Source organism: Geotrypetes seraphini, chromosome 1 (genome assembly GCF_902459505.1).
Source record: "Geotrypetes seraphini chromosome 1, aGeoSer1.1, whole genome shotgun sequence".
In the NCBI taxonomy this organism is placed as follows: domain Eukaryota; kingdom Metazoa; phylum Chordata; class Amphibia; order Gymnophiona; family Dermophiidae; genus Geotrypetes; species Geotrypetes seraphini.
The window spans coordinates 446,403,410-446,421,343 of record NC_047084.1 but is presented as its reverse complement, the minus strand read 5'-3'; the positions used below and the strand labels follow the sequence as shown (position 1 = coordinate 446,421,343).

General features: G+C 41.0%; 1 long non-coding RNA gene across 1 annotated transcript; it reads right to left on the bottom strand.

Annotated features, from left to right (window-relative positions):
* Positions 1-1,076: 1,076 nt before the first annotated feature.
* Positions 1,077-13,316, bottom strand: LOC117348456. The gene is made up of 4 exons (XR_004536992.1): positions 13,145-13,316; positions 3,946-4,054; positions 3,789-3,846; positions 1,077-1,769 (listed from the first exon to the last, which is right to left on the bottom strand). It is a non-coding gene; the product is annotated as an uncharacterized LOC117348456 (long non-coding RNA).
* Between the last annotated feature and the right edge of the window lie 4,618 nt (positions 13,317-17,934).

Sequence of the window (17,934 nt, the reverse complement as noted above, 5' to 3'; positions counted from 1 at the left end):
CAAACAGCCAGCAAATGTCTTAATTCGTCCGACGGGACTCCGTTTCGGGGGTGCACACCCCCTTCCTCAGAAACAGCTGGACTGCGCTGTGACCCTCCAAATCATCCAGCACAGCTTAGATTGACAAAGCGGGAAATGGCGCTGAATCGAACAGAACGCCTCCAAATTAAACTGCAGACACTGGAACATTGGATGAACGAGTCACATGACTCCCAAGAACCACGGGAAAAGGAAGAATCACTTAACCCCGGGTAAGCTACAAAAATGAACTGCAAAAGAACTACAAAAAGATATTATGTTAAAGACCAAAACAGAAGAAAAGAATAATGATGATGAAATTAAAAGGTATGTTGCCATTCGATGTAGTCATTATGTCCAGTGGGGGCCAATGCTTGGAGTTCAAAAATCCAATACTGCTCCCTCCGTTGTAACCAAGATAGTTTGTCTCCCTGATAGTTCTCATAAACCTGTTCAATGATAGACCAGCGTAAATCTTGAAAAACGTTCCCCAATTGAATACAATGAGGCACTAACGGAGAGCTCATCGATTGTGTATTAATACGTGAGCGGTGCTCAATGAGGCGAGTCTTAATCTTTCTTTGAGTATTCAATTGGGGCACGCTTAATCTTTCTTTGAGTATTCAATTGGGGCACGCTTTTCAAGATCTACGCTGGTCTATCATTGAACAGGTTTATGACTTGGGCAATTTTTTGGTTGATAATGTATTCTAAGGTTTGACTTAGAAGTGGTCTGGGCGAATGTAGAGGTAGGCCATTCTCAAAAAAAACCCAACTTATTTTTGACTTTTTTTTAAGAATGGACATTTTCTCTGCTGCTACTTTCAACATTTAGGGCCTTAGACCTTTTTTTTATTATGCCCCTCTGTACATTCAAAGAATTCAATAAACAGCACTTACATACTTGCAAATTACTGAAACAAATTACACATCCCTTCCCCCCTCCCCTCCTGGATGTATGTGGAAACAGATTTCTTGATTTTCTTATAGTTTAATCAGACTCTTGGCAAAGGCAGAATTGCCAAAACACTAACAGTGTCAGTCTACTTGTGTGCAAACTTTTAGCGTGGAGATTTCGAGGCCATAGAGACAGCAAGGTCTGGGAGGCCTCAAACATTGTCATCTCCTGAAATTGTTGACCAAGTCCATGACCTGATTTTGGCAGATCAGCAAATATTGGGTGCATAATCCACAAGCATCTGGATATGCAAAAGCTATCAGCCAAGAAGGTGCCCAAATGTTTGAATGCTGATGAGAAACATCATCGAATGGACACTTCCAAGTTGATTTTGCAACATTTTCAGTGAGCTTGTGCCAACCTTTTGGAATGACTACTTAGTGTTGATGAAACATGGTTACACCACTATGATCCTTTGACAAAACAACAGTCCATGCAATGACGGCACTCAGGATCTCCAAGGCCAAGGAAATTCAAGACACACAAGTCAGCAGGAACAGTCATAGACACAGTGTTTTGGAATCAGGAAGGTGTTGTAATGACTGACTTATCTTCCAAGGGGCCACACAATTATTGCAGAATACTACTGCAACTTGTTGTGCCAATTAAAGGAGGCATTGAAGAAAAAAGGAGAGCGAAGCTGAGGAAATGAGTTATCTTTTTGCAAGACGATTCACCTGCTCATATGGCCGGCAAAACAATGGATGTTTTGACACAGTTGGGGTTTCAGTGCATAGACCAACCACTCTACTCGCCAGATCTTGCTCCATCTGATTATTTTCTGTTTCCAAACCTTAAAAGAGTTTGAACAGGAGACAATTTTCAAGTGCTTTGGAGGTGACTGCAGCAGCGGCACAATATTTCAGTGAGCAGGCATCAGAGTATTTTTTGGAAGGGTTACACAATATGCCAAGTGTGTTGAACTTAGGGATATGTGGAATAACTTGTAAGTTTCATGGCTCCACATCATTCCCTTCTTGGCTGGGCTGAGATCTTTTCAGTACCCCCTCGTAGATAGGATTATTGTCTCTTAAGAAGTGTCAGGAAAATTCCCAAAACATCCAAAATTGGATTTAGACTTATATTGAACATGGGTTCAAAGATAAATTCAAAAATAAATTCCTGTAATAAATTTCACTAAATTTTTTTTTAGCCAAGTAGACATGGGAAACATAGGGCTCCTTTTATGAAGCCGCGTCAGCGGCTTTAGCGCGCGGGACTTTTCATCATGCGCTAACCCCCACGCTGGCTGAAAAACTACCGCCTGCTCAAGAGGAGGCGGTAGCGGCTAGCGCGGACGGCGTTTTAGCACATGCTATTACGTGCATTAAACCATTAGTGCGGCTTTGTAAAAGGAGCCCATAGTTTTTCCATGAAAATTAGTTTAAGGAACAGATCTACTTTTGGGGATGTGCTAGGCTACGTAGACTTTGATCTGGTTTAGCATGATTTGTCTTGTAGTCTTATGTTGACAGACGTTCCTAATTTGGAATTTTAATGGTTACTTGTATTTGCTGAGAGCAATCACATAAAAAAATTCCCCCAGAATCTACCCACTAATTGTTTTCAAACAATTGTTTCTCCTTTCAGCACTCATTTTTCTGAGCTGCATTAAAGGCCTGCTATTTGCAGATATCCATTTCTCTAAATTGGACCTGTGCCCATACCTTAAAGCTGTTAAATTCTGGAAGGCAGACAAGGCTGTCTAGCACTCTATGGGAAAGGCCCAGATGCTCTAAACTCACCGTGCCTGTAACGATCGATGCTAAACCGGTTTAAACCGGTTTAACCTTGAAGTAATTTACTGACTGATGCATATAATGGCTCACTGTGGGCTTTACTGTGGGTTCATTGCAGCCTCCATCTCAGCTATGCAAATGTAGTATAACGAGGTCATTAGTATTAAAATGAGGTCACTAATATTAAAATGAACACTCTGACCGATGCCCTAACATCGTTTTGTGATGCACAAAATGTAGCACCGACTTCTAACTTCTAGACCTGGAATGATTACCTATGCATGCTAATACTTATGGAGAATTCAGGAGACACCTAAAAACATATCTGTTCCTGATTTGTACAATCTTTCCCACTTTAACTGATCCCTAGAGCCGCTATTCACTAGTTTTACTTGTCAGGTCTACTCAATTTGTAGCATTTCTAATCATTGTAAACCGCATAGAACTTCACGGTCCTATGGTATATAAACTGTTATTATTATTATTCTAACAACCTGAAATTACCAACAGGTCTGGAGGTGCTGGTAAATGTGTTACTGACAGATCTGCCATGAAACTGAAATAACATTTATCAACATATGGGAAGAGGGCCATATACGCATGTGTTATACGGGTGTGTGTTAAAGGCTCATTTTATGTGCTCCCGTTAAAAGTGTAAAGTTCAAAAGCATATGAGGAGGTGCTAAAAAGTTCTCAGCCCAAACAGAGAACTGTGAAAATTCTATATAATTTTTTCGTTCATTGGTTCAATCAATAAATGAAAAATATTATCAAGTGTGGAACGAGCCATGGGCTGAGAACTTTTCAGCACCCCTTATGGCTATCGATGCCTTTGATGTGCGCCTCTGATACACCACAATAAGGCACGCCTCTGATTGACGCTCATGCATGCTTATGTAGCTTTCCTTGACGCATGTGTACTTTTGTGCATGTTTCAAGTGAACTATTCTATGCATGTGTCGGTCACTTTCTCCTACAACCAATCGGATGGGATTAGGGCAAACCTCCATGAAAATCATTTGCATGCGAAATTGTTTCAACATCGATTGCCGTTTTCAAATCGGATAATTTACCGGCACCACAGCGATCCACAGTGTGTTAATGGCGATTGTAGAGCCTCAGGGACAGAGACTGCAAGAGAACAGAGGAAGATAAGCTCATGTTCTCCTTTTCCCCAGTCTTCCTATTTCTTCTCCAGAGGCTTTCACTTACTCCTCTTCTTTTTCTTACCCATGCCAGATTCCGGGGAAGTCTTCCTACAATGGCTGCTTTCCATCTGGCATCGTGTGGAAGCTGTGTGTGTTTCGTCTCCTTTTGGCTTGTTCTCTTTTCATTCTTTCTGTCAGGTAGAGAAGCAAAGGCATTTTCAGCGAGAGTGGAAAAGCAGTTGGGACAATGGCGCTTGTATTATGAATTGAAACTATGTAAGGAATTTGAAAGGTGTGTTAACGCTTCTTGAGATAGGAATGTGCTTTACAATGGAAATGAAGGAGATAGAAAGAATGCATTTGACCCAAAGAGTTTTAAGAAATGTAAATGTGATGCTGTTGAATTTGGGGAAACATTGAAATCAGAATGTGTTGTTTTGCCTGCATTAAGGGCCCCTTTTACTAAGCTGCGTTAGGGTTTTAACGCATGGACTAGTGCGCGCTACAATGCCCCGTGTGCTAGACGCTAATTGAGCTGGCGTTAGTTCTAGCTGCGTAGCACGGGGTTAGCGTGCACTAACCTGCTGCGTGCGCTAAAAACGCTAGCGCACCTTAGTAAAAGGGGCCCTAAATTTCAGGGAATGAATTAATTTAAAATAAAAATTTTTTTAAAAAGCTCCACTTCTTTTTCACAGTTTGTTTTTTGATAATTAATTGTAAGATAAGAAAAACAGATGTGCTTACTTCACTTTGGCATGACAAAACCTTTTACCACAGGAAAGTAATTTTCTTTTTATAAATTTACAGTTAAACCACTAAAGCAAAAACTTCTACAGAAATTGGACAGGGCTATATCCTAGACAAATAAAAATGGGAACTATGAACCACAGGGGAGGGGAAAGAAATGCTCTTATACGAATAGACTTTTTCTTATTCTTGGATCTTCCCATTATGATTGGGCTTGAATTCACTGAGTTATACGAGGTCTCTTCAAAAAGTTCCAGGACAGTTTAAATTACGCACCAATGGGAAGTTCTTTTGAGACGTGTTAGGCGGTGTTGAGTAGCTTGAAACCTCACAAGTATAACTCAGTGAATTCAAGGCCAATCATAATGGAAAGATTTAATACGCCTCAAAACGCCCCCTGGTTGGGCCCTGCAACTGCAAACTGCCAAACGATGTTCCTACTCCCACTATATTCCGAGCCACTGGAATCGACTGCCCCTGCAGATCAGATCCCTTGAAGGACTCCTCAACTTTTAGAAAGCAATAAAAACATACCTCTTCACCTAACCACTGCCCTTGACTGATGGACTACAAAGAAATGTACATTGGTACCAGAACCCGTTATGTGTCACCTAAGGAAAGCAAATCCAACCTATAAACTGTCTGTTTGTCAATTAGGATAAAACTTGTACTTGAAGACTTGCACTGTAGAATAACCAGGCTAAATTAAAACCAGTAAAATGTATACAGTATTAGACCTTAAATATGTGTCCAGCTAGAAAAAAACTTGTATCGGAAACATGGCTAATCTAGTGTAAATTGTAACCTGTTAACTACACAGTATACTATGTACAAGTATGTTAAACCTGTAACCCATTCTGGGCTGTTTGAGGACAACAGGATAGAAATCGAAATAATAAATAAATAAAAAGCAAAACAATTTTCAGAATAAACAGAAAAATATAACAGTTACACCCAACCTCAATAGAGAATCTAGTTCAAGGCTTAGGGGCCCTTTTACTAACACACCTAATGCAGCTTAAAATGGTGTACTGCAAGATATTCTCAAGTGACCTGCACTACTAACAAATCAGTGTTCACTAACATGTGCTAAAAAGATATTTAGGCCCAGATTCTGTAAACGGCACTTTTGAGAAATGGTTGTAGGGATGGTGATACTGTATAAGTCATCTTTTCAGATAAAAATCATAGAATCTATAACAGCGACTCTTCCCAACACCCCATCTACTGCATATTATTCTACATCCCTCCTGGAAAAAGGCTAGAAGCTGAACCACGGTTCTCAGACATCATCTTAAGAGCCATAATACAATATAGGAGATCTCAACCTCCACTTACTCAACTTCAAACTCTCAAACCCTGAAATTCCTCAACTTTTTAAATGAGCTAGACCTCAAATAACAACTAAGGAAACAAGAGAGAAAGAAGATTGACTCATTTGAGCTTTGATGCTGGAGAAGGATTTTAGGCAAGCCATGGAATACCAGAAGAACTAAAAAATCAATTCTGGAAGAGATTAATGAATTTAAAACATTTCTAATCCGCCTTTATCCAAGGCAGCTCACAATATCACATACAAAATTCAAATTTAAACATCTTAAAAAATCGCATACATCAATAGAAATTATATAATTATACCATCTTGACATATAGATTGCATCTCAGCCATTCATCTACTAGCATTACTCTGCAATAGAGCAAAACAGTCATTCCATCAGGTTTATCTCCTTCAAACTAAAGATAAAAGAAAAAAAGAAACTATTCTGGTAACCCACAGAGAAAGATGACATTCAGAAAGGAAGGGTATTAGCTTAAGGAAAGCCTGAGCAAACAAATGGGTCTCAAGCAATTTTCTAAATTGCAATAGATTTCTACAGAACTGTAAAGTTCCAGACAATGCATTCTACATTAATGGTTCAGCTATAGAGAAATATGAGTTTTTGGTCCATACATCAAACCGGCTATGTCACTCAAAGCCCAAATGATGAAGTTACGACTGTCTTATTTTGGTCATACCATCAGAAGAGAGAGATCACTGGAGAAGGACATCATGTTTGGGAAGATTCATGGAACCAGGCAAAGAGGGCGACCTGCAATCAGATGGCTGGACATGTTGAAAACAACCACGGGGATGATGCCAGAGGACCTTTCCGGACTAGCACAAAACCGATTTCTTTTTAGATCTGCAATTCATCAAGTCGCTAGAACTCGAGTATGCGTTGATGGCACATAACAACAACAACAGACTTCAAACCCTTGTTTCAACAACCCACACACATAAAGGGCCATCAGTTAGATCCACTCGCCTCCTCACCAAAAAGCACAAGCTACCTAAAATTTAATTCCCTATCCAAAGTACCTTGGTCAGACCACCTACCCCTAGAATTCACCATATTCTGGAAAGAGAAATCAATAACCAAACTGACCCGCCATGTAGCTTCATACTATAGAAACAAAGTAGCGCCTGAATCATACTGAAATGAAATAGATAACTCATTACTATCCCTCCCAGCCCTGACCAAGACTTCCTGGCCCATTGGAAAATGACCGATGAACAAATCCTAAACAAACTAGCCCCACTCAAATTCAGCAGAAGAATCCAAAGATCGTCAGAGAAGTGCTTCGACTCAGCACTTATGTCCCTAAAAAGAGCTTGCTGACAAGCCGAGTGCTACTGGCGTGAACAGCCCTCCCCAAAACACAAGACTACGTGATGCCAGAAAATCCTAGAATATAAATCACTATTGATGCAAAAGAAGAGAGAGTGCTACTCTAAACTGATCAGCACAGAAGATAACTTTTAAAACAACAAACTGCTTTCAATGTTAGATGACCTAACCAACACGAATACGATCAGAAATGGTGACAACCCCTCTATTCCAACCCACCACAACAAAATCACCTATTGAAATACCAGCAGACAGATCTCGGAATGATTTTGTTGAGATTAAATTCAAAGACACAAAATGGTTTCTCCTAAAATACTCCAAAGTATACTGCAGCCTTGACACCTGCCCACCTTACCTAATCAAAGCAGCCACCCCAACAGCATAGGAAAAATAACTCAATGGCTCAACTATCACCTAAAATATGGCTTTTTCCCCAAATCAGGAGGAGGAATTATCTTAACGCCCGTTCCCAAGAACCCATAACTCAACCCCTCTTATGTGACCAATTATCTGCCAGTAGCTTCCATCTCCTAATTATCAAAATGATGGAAGGATATGTCACAAAACAACTTGAATGCTACTTAAAATGCTTCAATATCCTCCGCCCTTCACAATCGGGATTCAGGAAAAAAAACACAGCAGAGATGGTGGCCGCAGCACTAGTAACATACGGCAAAGTACTACTAAGCAAGGGTCACTACGCAATCATAATCCAATTTGACCTAAGCAGTGCATTTGACCTAGTAGACTTCAATCAAATGTCTGAGATCTTCAGTGATTTTGGATTTACCGGCCTAGTCCTCTTCTGGTTCCAAGGCTTCCTAACCACTCACCACTATGCTATCTGTAAGGATGGTGTATTTTCTGACAGCAGGGTCCCCTGCTGGTTGGCAGGCTGTTGGCCTGACAATTTGGTCTCTATCCTTGAAAGTGAAGCCGTAAAAAAAGTTTCTCCTCCTGAGGAAGCTTTCCATCGTGGAACTCGAGTCAACTGGCACTATTTCAGCCACAAGTATGCAGATAAGTATTTTGAATATCTGCATGTATGATCATCATAGTGGCGGTTAGACTATGTAAGTGCTATGATGGTCTGATTGGGCAGCCTATGTTTGGTTCACTTCACATGAGTGTTTATAGGTTGTGGGTTTGAGCACTACATTAATATTTATAGACATTATTGGAACTGTGATTATTTTATGCGGTTGAGAATAAAAAAATAAAAACATAGTACATGACACTAAAATTTGTAGTGCTTCAAATGAATCAAATACAGTACATACTAATGAATGCACATTCCTAGTTTTAAGTCCCATTCCAGATTTCTTTTCTAATCTCTTTAAATTGTGTAACACAGTAGATCAGGGGTGCCCACACTTTTTGGGCTTGTGAGCTGCTTTTAAAATGACCAAGTCAAAATGATCTACCAACAATAAAATTAAAAAAACACAAAGCACACTATACGCAGAGAAAATGTTAATTATCATTTATATTCTGGGTTTTTTTCAAAGAGGTCAAGGCAGATGACTCTATGCACTGTCACCTCAGTAACAACCATACAAAAATAGACAAATATACCCCCTCCCTTTTTACTAAACCACGATAGCAGTTTTTAGCACAGGGAGCTGTGCTGAATGCCCAGTGCTACTCTCGACGCTCATAGGCTCTCCCTGCGCTAAAAACCGCTATTGCGGTTTAGTAAAAAGGGGGGCCATAGTGCAAAATATAGACAGCAGATATAAATTCTCAAAACGGACACATTGTGATCATTAAATTGAAAATAAAATCATTTTTCTTACTTTTGTTGTCTGGTGATTTCACGAGTCTCTGGTTGCACTATCTTCTTCTGACTGTGCATCCAATCTTTCTTCCCTTCTTTCAGCCTGTATGCTTCCTCTCCTCCAGACCTCATTACCTCCCGCAAATTTTTCTTCCTCTCTCCCTGCCTCCCTTTCTTTTTTTCTCTCTTCATGCCCCCTTTCTTTCTTTCTGTTTCCTTCTGTCTCCCTGCCTGCCTCCTTTCTTTCTTTCTCCCTGCCCTCCCCCAAGCCACTGCTGCTGCTATTGGGGAACAGGCCCCAAAGCTGCCGCCACCATCAGGTAACAGGCCCCAAAGCTGCCGCTGCCCCAAGTTCTCCCTGCTTCCCTGCGTCGGGCCGACCAGCATTCCTCTCCCCAACATCAATTCTGCCGTCAGAGAGGAAGTTCCGGGCCAGCCAGGCAATGATTGGCTGGCCCGGAACTTCCTCTCTGACGGCAGAATTGACATCAGGGAGAGGAAGGCTGATCGGTCTGGTAGATCGCCAAGGCAAAGTGAGTCTATCATGGAGCCCGGGATGGGCTCTGCGATCGACTCACTTTGCCTTGGCGATCTACCAGTCGATCGCGATCGACCTATTGGGCACCCCTACAGTAGATGATGGCAGATAAAGACCTGTAAGGTCCATCCAGTCTGCCCAACAAGACAAACACATAGCATAGGTACCATGTGATACTACATATGGGGAGTGGGATAGAACACATCAACCTTGAATCAAACAATATTTATTCATATAGACCCACATTAAAATACATATAAAAGTACATGGATATAAAGTCCTATTTCACAGGTATATAGATGTAATGTCCTTAAAATGGAATGACCCAGTTAATGACCCCCTATTGGTGGGTAGTTTCCTGTCGTGTTCTGAGCGACCGACATCCACACCCCTGAGGCAGGCCTCTAACTGGAGACCGTAACATGGACTGTGTCTGGTCATCAACTGGGTCATTCAATTTTAAGGACATTACATCTATACAGTTGCAACATAGGACTTTATATCCATGTACTTTTATATGTATTAATGTGGGTCTACTCTATATGAATGTATTAATGTGGGTCTATATGAATAAATATTGTTTGATTCAAGGTTGATGTGTTCTATCCCACTCTCCACTTGTTTTCTTTCTTCGCTGTATTTTATGTGGCGTTTCTGTTCCTTCCTGAGTTTTTTTGGTTTGTGTGGTACTACATATGCATACTTGATTTTGATTTGTCCTTGTCATTTTCAGAGACAGACCATAGAAGTTTGTCCTGCTCTAGTCTTTTTCTCCAGCTACTGAAGCATTCATTGAACCCCTCCAACCCTTCCAAATTTCTCCAGCCACAATTAGGGCACAGGCTGTAGAAGTCTGCCTGGCAGTGGCGTAGTAAGGTGGTGGTGTGGGGGGGGGGAGGGGGAGGACCACCCAGGGCACCATGTCAGTGGGGTGCCAGCACCTCTCCACCCTGCCACACCACACCATGCTCGTCCCATCCCTTCCCTCCCCCACCCTGTACCAATGTAGATCTTTGCAAATGCGAGCAATTTCTCCTGTCTTTTTCTTGCAACGGCCTGGTTCCCCCTCTGAATCACTTCTGGGTCATGAGGCCAGGAAGTGATGTCAGAGGGAAACCCAACACTGGCACAAGCAGCATGCTGGAGAAACCATTTGTGCTGGCGAAGATTTACAGAGGTACGGGGGAAAGGGAGACTGTGAGTGGGGAGTGCGGGGCGGCAAGGAGTGGGGAGGGGCATGGAAGGAGGGCACCGGGGCATATCTATCCAGCCATGATCAGAGCACAGACCACAAAAGTCTGCCCAGCATTTCTTCTTAGTTACTGCTTGCTAAAGCAGTGGGCCACTGTAGCTGAAGTCTACCTTAATCTATACATGGGGCAATCCTCCCACCCCCCCCTCCTCAAAAAAAAAAAGAAAAAAGCAAGTAACATGTTGATAAAATAATAACCAGCTTTAGGGATTAATATACAAATAGAATAAATGGCTAGGTAGAACCGATGATGGATAAATTGGCAAGTAAAGAGATCATTTCTATACCATGAAGCAATTTTACTTAGAGTTTCTTGCACAATGTTTGCCTCCTTCCATAACCATGTAGTAGAAACGAAATTGTTTAACATTCACTCCATATAAGATGAATACATTAGTGAGGGGCATTAAGCAAATAGAAAGAACAAATAACTTCAAATTCCTCTACAAGTTAAAACAGTGCTGATTGAGTTGCAACTCCAGCTCGTGGGTTCTTAGCTGCAACCCGATCTTTTCGTTCTTCGGTGCAAACCACAGTAGAAATTACAGTAGTAGAAAATAAAATGGGCAGTTGCAGAATGCAGGTGAGCAGCTACTGGATAGGGAGGGATGAGAAAAAAACATTGCAATTGCTCTTTGGGTTATGAATTGTTGAATAGCCAGATTGCATTGGCTGCCTTTTGAGGCCAGAGTGCTTTTTAAGTTTGGGTGTATTTGCTATAAGGCTCTCTTTGGTTTATTACCCTCCTATTTGGTATTTTACCTGAAATTTTTTAAGTCATAAAAATGGACCAGAAACTCAGGTATATTCATCTTCGCTACCCCAAGGGCCTGTCATTATACCATGGAGGGGGAAGGGAGATGTTGTACTGCAAGGAGCAGAAAGAAGGAAGGGAGGGAGAAATGTTACACTGGGAGGGAGGAGAGATGACTTTAGGATGTCAGACTCCAGAGAAGGGTGATGGAAGAAGGGAGAGAGAGATGCCAGACCATGGAATTGAAGGGAAGAAGGAGAGGAGAGAGATGCCAGACTGTGGGAAGGAGAGAAGAAAGATGTTGGACCACAGGAAGGGGGAGGGAAGGAGAAACTGATGCCAGACCAAGGAATTGAAGGGAAAGAGAGGAGAGAGAGATATCAGGTCGTAGGAAGGAGAGGACCACAGGAGGGGAGAGAAAGGAGGAGATGCTGATGAACAGGAATAGAGGGGAAGGGGAGGTAAGACATTGAAAAGAAGATAAATTAGAGAAAAAAAGTTGAAATGTGTCAGTTTTGAGAATATATATCTGCCGTCTATATTTTGAACTACTCAGGAAGAAATTATTTTCTATTTCTCTGGTGTTGTACTGCATGTAGAGTCTGGCATTGTAGGGTTTCATTTGTGTATTGTGGTAGGGAGTAGGGAGTAGGGACAGCAGGCAGCTGGACCTTAATCCACAAGCCAAGCAGTTTACTGGAATGGGGATTGCAAACTCAAAAAGGAAAATCAAAACAAGAATTAAAGACTTTTATTTCCCCATACTCTGAGGTGTGGAGCAAGTGTAACCAAGTTCAGTTCAGTGCTTCCACCAGTCTCAATACACAACATAAATTCCTTGTCACAAATGAAAGGTAAGTTGCTACAAATACAGTCTGGATTACTTTTCCTCTTGAGGCCACCTTCAAATCAACAACTTGACTACAACAACCATGAGTCTTAGATCCATTAAATATGGTGGCTTTCTGACAAACTTTATGCACTGGTACTATTCAGACAGTTCATTATAGGCTTGGCTAAATATGCTTGAATCATGCTTATAGCATTTTGCCTTTGCACTAAAGCTTTCCTAATATTGGAAACTAGTCACCGAGCTTTTGACTGGAATTGCTTGAGCTCAAACAGAGGACAAACTTGCCTGGCTATATCCCTCACATTTAACAAAAAAAAACCCTTGATGAGCTTCAATTAAGATTAGGGCTTTATCTTTAGGCTTTAATACTGCTGCAGCCATGCTTGGCAATTAGAGAGGGATAGAGTTAAGGATTACCTTCCCCCACAGTAAATCTTCTTATGGGAACTGAAATTGCTCTGAAACATGTCAGCTTTATTCTGCAGTTTTTCTCACTTTATTTTGCAATGTTTCTCACCTTTCAGACTAACACCACACTCATTCCTTATGTTTTAGTCCCCTGGCTCCCACTGCATTTCTTCATCTTCCAACAAGCTTATTGTATCACATTCCCCTTCACTCATACACACATCGCACTTTGGCTGAATATTACTTTCCCCAGATTAAGAAACTAGATCTATATCTTGCCCACCTGCTGCTTGAGTTAAATCCTGGTCAGACCTTTCTACAGAGTTGGGTTTGGAAAGTTTCCTTGCCAGAAGTCCTGGATTAGCTTTGGTTCCTCTAGTAGCTTGACCTCTTGAGGACAATAGGCTTCTGCCCTGTGACTTCTGTGCTGAATCAGGAATGAAGCTTTGATTGGGAATGGAATCATACCTCCCTAGCTTCAGTTCTCTCATCTGTTTATTTACACATGCAGGTACAGCTAGAGTTCTCATTGGCTGTTCCTTAACTAGCCTGCCTGCTTTAAGTAAAGCTTTTCCTGGTGCGTTCTTTACTAGGAGAAGTGGGTGTTGGAATAAACTGCTGACTCATAGGTTTCTCACCTGAAGGCAAATAAGCTTTATTATAGGGATGTCTCTGACTTTTGAAGGTCCAGGTTTAACCTGAGTGACATTATTACTGGGCTTCTCTTTAGTAACAGGGCTTGGCTCAGCCTGCACCTTAGGCAATTTGCTGACTGCGTGCTTTTCCCTATCACAGTATATTAGTGCTTTTAGTTTGTGGTCCTGTATTTGCATAGGGGTTATCTGAGTTCTGCATGTATGACCAAGACCAGGTGTTCTGGTAGGAATGAATGTTATGAAGCATACAATGTAGTTTAATTTTGTGGCTAATCATTATGCATTGTTAATAAGATTATATTGTGTGTATATATGAAAAATGAATGGAAAAAATGGCATTACGATTAGTACTATTTTGTGGCGGGGTCTGGGGCAGAGCTTGGATGAGGTCTGAGGCGGAGTTTGGGCAGGGTCTGGGACAGAGCTTTTGAGTACCCCCAATCATTTTGAAAAGTTGGCTCCTATGTGCCATTCTATAAACCACATATTGAGTTTATAGAATACACGTTGCACCCAATCCCGTGAACTAAAATGTAGATGCAGTCATTTACACCAACTAAAACCTGGTATAAATGCCAGCACCTAACAAGCATAGATCGGGCGTATTCAATAACAGTGTGCGTAACTTATAGGAATGCCTACAAACCTGCCTATGCCCCTTTCCTGACCACATCCTCTTTTGAGATCCACATGGTAGGATTTACGTGCATAACTTTATAAAATACACTTAGCAAACTGTGTGCTTAAATTCTAATTAGTGTCAATAATTGGTGCCGATTGGCTACTTAACCAATTAAGTTGCGTGCAAATCGGCAAGGTGCACAGATCTGCATGCGCAACTTTAATCACTAAATATTGAATCTGGGAGTTAGTGGCCATATTTTTGCCACCCTTTGTGCAATCTAATCCTTTTGTGTACAGAACATTTGATGGTGTAGTTTACATCAAAAATTATTCTATATCCAGGGACATTTTAGAAAAAAAGGCTTCCACAGTTGGCATCAGTGCCAGCTGCACATTTTTTTTTAAATAGCAAGTCCAATATCTTCTGTGTGCTGAAATACATAAATATCTTTTCCACTGGACGTTCTATGTAATAATGAATTTGGGAATTTTCATTTCATTTATTATAATTTATAAACTACCTTACTCCTTTGGGAATTTTAAACTCATTGTGAATTAGGCCCAAACTGTCATTTTAGCCCTGGTAGGTCAGCTAGGCCTCTGGAAAACCAGCTCATGTGTGTGCCTTGCCATGAGCCTCAAGACTATCTCAGTCTCACTGGGGAATGACAGACTGTGCTGAAAGGCCAGTGAAGCCATACAGAAAGCATGCTTTGTTTCTCTTGGTAAGAGATCTTGCATATTATAGGAAACAATGGGCCAGTGCTCTAAGAGGTGGCTGTCATGTTGTGTCTCTGTGGAAACTATTTAGCTCTCGCTCAGCGTGTCCATATGACAGTCTGTATCCACAAGGGAAATGGAAGGCCGACCAAGCTGTTCCATCAGCTGTCTCTAAAACACAAAATGAATATTTGGAGAAAAAAAAAAAAAAAAGATAAAACAGCACCCCAAACCCATTTGTTTCAATAAATTCACAAATCATCATCTTTGGTCCAAAGAACTGGAAGTCATTTTAATGGGGAAAGGGATTGGGACTTATTGTACATCACATTGTACATTCAATGTGGTTTACATACAGGTACTTTAAGCATTTTCCCTATCTGTCTGGGCAGGCTCACAATCTGTTTAATGTATTTTGGGCATTGGAGGATTAAGTGACTTGCCCAGGGTCACAAGGAGCATGGCACAGGATTTGAACCCACAACCTCAGGGTGCTGAGGCTATAGCTCTAACCACTATGCACAGTCCACAAATGCCTCTGAATAGCCTCACAGTAAAGAGCAGTGAGCCCAAAGTCAGAGACAAAAAGACCAAAGTTTCATAAAACAAAAGGAGTATCCTAAAATGCACAAAATGGAACCAGGACTTGGAGCCAAGAAATAAAGATATACAATACTTTAGTAGAAGTTGTCACAAACCGCCCACTGGAATTTTGACCCTACACGGGCCATGTTTCGGCAAAATTCTTTCCTCAGGGGTCTTTGAGCACAATGCCAAAACGTTAAGCCGAAGCATTCTACTCAAAGACTTCTGAGGAATGCATTTTGCTGAAACACGGCCCGTGTAGGGTTAAGATTCCAGTGTGTGTTTTGTGACAACTTCTTCTAAAGTATTGTATATCTAATTTTCTTGGCTCCATGTCCTGGTTCCATTTTGTGCATTTTTGGATGCTCTAATCACTGTGCCACACTCTTCTCCAGGGACATCACAGCTGAGAAATTCACTAACTTGACTCTGCTTGTGAGCTGGGTTACGGGATTTGCAGGGGTAACCCACCTCCTACTCCGAATAGTCTTTTCATGGGAATACTTCTTTTCTGTCATCACAAGGTTTCAGCTACTACATAACACAGCGGCAAGACTAATTCTCAAAAAGACTTAATATAAAAGGACAAGTCCGCAATTAGAGCAACTACACTGGCTACCAAAGAAGAGACTGGTTCAATATAGCCTGCATGGTCCACAAAGCAATCCACAGAGAGAACTCAGAGGGACATTCCTTCTTCAACTCATGCACTACACAGCACAACAAACTACTTCCCATCTCCCCAACAAGTATGGCGGAAGAGGATATTCAAAACCACCTTTGAATATCAGGGACCTTTCATCTGGAACAAACTACCAATACACCTAAGACAATTCATCAACTACTTTGAATTCCAAAGAAACTAAAGACATACCTCTTTTCACTACAGTCACTCTCTTACCCTTTATCCTTCCTTCTAAACCAATACTCCTAAAAGTGTAACTTAAGAACTTGCTCTAAATCATATTGTAAATCGCATAGATTCCTTGCAGAAAATTGCGGTATATAAGACACTGTATTGTATTAAATCAGAGATCAACTGTGATTTCTGCCATGGTAAATTGGACAGAGGTACTCCTCATTTGCTACTATGCCTTATGGGGTGCATACTCTATAACTGGGCACAATCCTAGTAACATTATTTGGCTGAATGATCTGGCTGTCTCTGAGACTCATGCATGGGTTTGATTATTTCAACTGGAAATTGGAATGTTTGCATTTGTAATGGATGTTTTTCCTATCAATATTTGGCTTTTTTAAAATATCTTTATTCATTTTGAAGCCATAAGTAAGTGCAACATATAATACAATCATATTACACTATAAAATCACTTAAATACAATTAAAATTGTAATCTTTGACAAACAGGGATATCACCCCCACCCATAATTATATTCAAAAAGTACACTCAAATTAAGAAATTAAAAATATGTTCCAACCCACCCTGGACGTGTATGAGCAAAGAGCAAAATCAACAATCACTCTTTGCAAAACTTTGTCAATGGCTCCCAAATCTTCAGAAATCTTTTGTAATATCCCTGTTGTATAGCCACAATATGTTCCATTTAAAAAACGTGACAGAGAGACTCCCACTAATATTTGGCATTTAACCAGGAAATGGCCCTCTTTAAGAGTTTTCAGAACTGAAGATAAGATGGCTGAGTCTGTCACCTCTGATATGCTTTCATGTTTCCCTTATATATACTGATTTTGCCAACATTTGCTTACTTCTGATCTGAGGCAGAAGTGGTTACCTTTGAGAGCTAATCATAAACTACATTAAGTTAGTCCAATAAAAAAAAGTATTATTTATTTTTCTTTATGTTTTGCTTTATTTCTAGATAAATATGGTGGCAAACTTCTCCATAACTTAAGACTCCTCCCTAATAAAGTTTGATTTCTGGTTGCAGTTAATTGACTTTTTGCCGTGAGGGAAATTCTTACCTGCCTAAACTGGTTTTGAACATAATACTCTTGTTGGAACATATTGTTGCATTTTATCTCAGTTTAAGGTCCTGTAAAATCAATGCATGTTGCTAGAGGTAACCAGTGCAAGGCAGATATGGTGAGACCATATTCCATCTTTTCCATCTATTCTAACCTTTGCCACTATACACTTCTACCTCCCCATTCACGGTTTTAGGACTTGCGATTTCGATTATTTGCGATTTCCTAAAACTGGAATCACCCTTACCCTCCCTCCCGCATCCCGGACCTCCCCAGACCTTACCTGGTGGTCTAGCGGTCTTTCGGGGCAGGAACGATCTTCTTACACTCCTTCCCCGTTCAGATCACTCATACAAAATGTCTGCCGTGAGTTCCCGTCGTAGTCTCGAGAGACCACCGGGTAAGGTCCGGGATGCCAGGGGGAAAGTGGGAGGGAGGCGGGGGTGGGTCAGAGCTGACCCAAAAGTTATTCACAAATTTTCAGTATTCACGGGACGGTTCTGCCCCTAACCCTCATAAATATTGAGGGAGGAGTGTATAT